A 1,116-nucleotide genomic window follows, 5' to 3' on the forward strand; every position below is an offset into this window, starting at 1 on the left:
CTGCCCTGCTCACCTGCCCACACACTGCGCCCGGGCCCTGCCCACCTGCCCACACACTGTACCCGGCCCTGCCCACCTGCCCTATACAGGCTGCATCTGATGAGACTGAGAACTTAACCCAGCTCAAAACCCTGCTCGCCCAGGGCCTCTGCCTAGAGGGGCAACGGCCATTTCCAAACAGCTCTGGTCAAGAGGGCAAATCTGGGGACTGTCCAGGTGAAGGCAGTGTCCCCCCTAGCCCTGGCCCGCAGACCGGGAGATCAAAGCGCCTGCTGACACAGAAGTCCAGCCTGGCGAGTGCTGGTCCCGGCTCGGCACCCTGACCTCCCGGCGAGGGGCCACTGTGACATCACCTCACCCTGCGCCGCCCTGTGGGTAAGCACCTCATCTCCCGGGAAATCCCAGGGACTAACAACGTGAAAAGTCAAAGGACTAGAAAGAACTCAGGCTTGGAAAACATACGCATGTTCAGCAAACTTCCTCAAAACTGGGTTCCCACTGGCGTTACACACGCGTGGGGTCGGAGCTCCAGACAGAATGCAACCAGGCCTCAGAGCCTCTCCAGGTGAAAGGCCACAGGGTCCGAAAGACAAAAGCCGCTCGATGCTGCGGGAGCCTGGGGTTCAGGGACAGGCCTGGGGAGCTGGCAAGACCAGAGCTGGGCGCGAAGCGGGGGGGCGGCCATGGCAAAGGGATGTGACCTTAGCCCCAGACCTGGTGCTAGTGCAGGGAGCGTGCTGCTCGGCCACGCTGCCTGAGAGTCTGCGACTCTGGGAGCCACAGCAACCCTTTCTCAAACCCCATTCCCCGGCCCAGCGAGGACAGTCTGACCCCCGCGGCCACGGCTGAGGCCAGGATGCTGAGGGAAGCCAGCCGCTCCCACGCGCCCGGAGCCGTCCAATCCACCGTCAGCAAGAGGAAGGTGGGCCAGGGCTGGGGGAGGGGACGGGCACTGTTTAAGGGGGATGGAGTGTCAACTTCATAAGATAAGAAAGTGCTAGCGATAACTAAGTGTATTGGACAGTAACGGAAGTGTATTTAACGCGGCTGAACTGGGCCCTAAAAAAGGCATATTGTACATTACACACAGTTTATAATTAAAAATAAACACAAATT

The sequence above is a fragment of the Myotis davidii genome, unplaced genomic scaffold, assembly GCF_000327345.1.
Source record: "Myotis davidii unplaced genomic scaffold, ASM32734v1 scaffold991, whole genome shotgun sequence".
NCBI lineage: Eukaryota > Metazoa > Chordata > Mammalia > Chiroptera > Vespertilionidae > Myotis > Myotis davidii.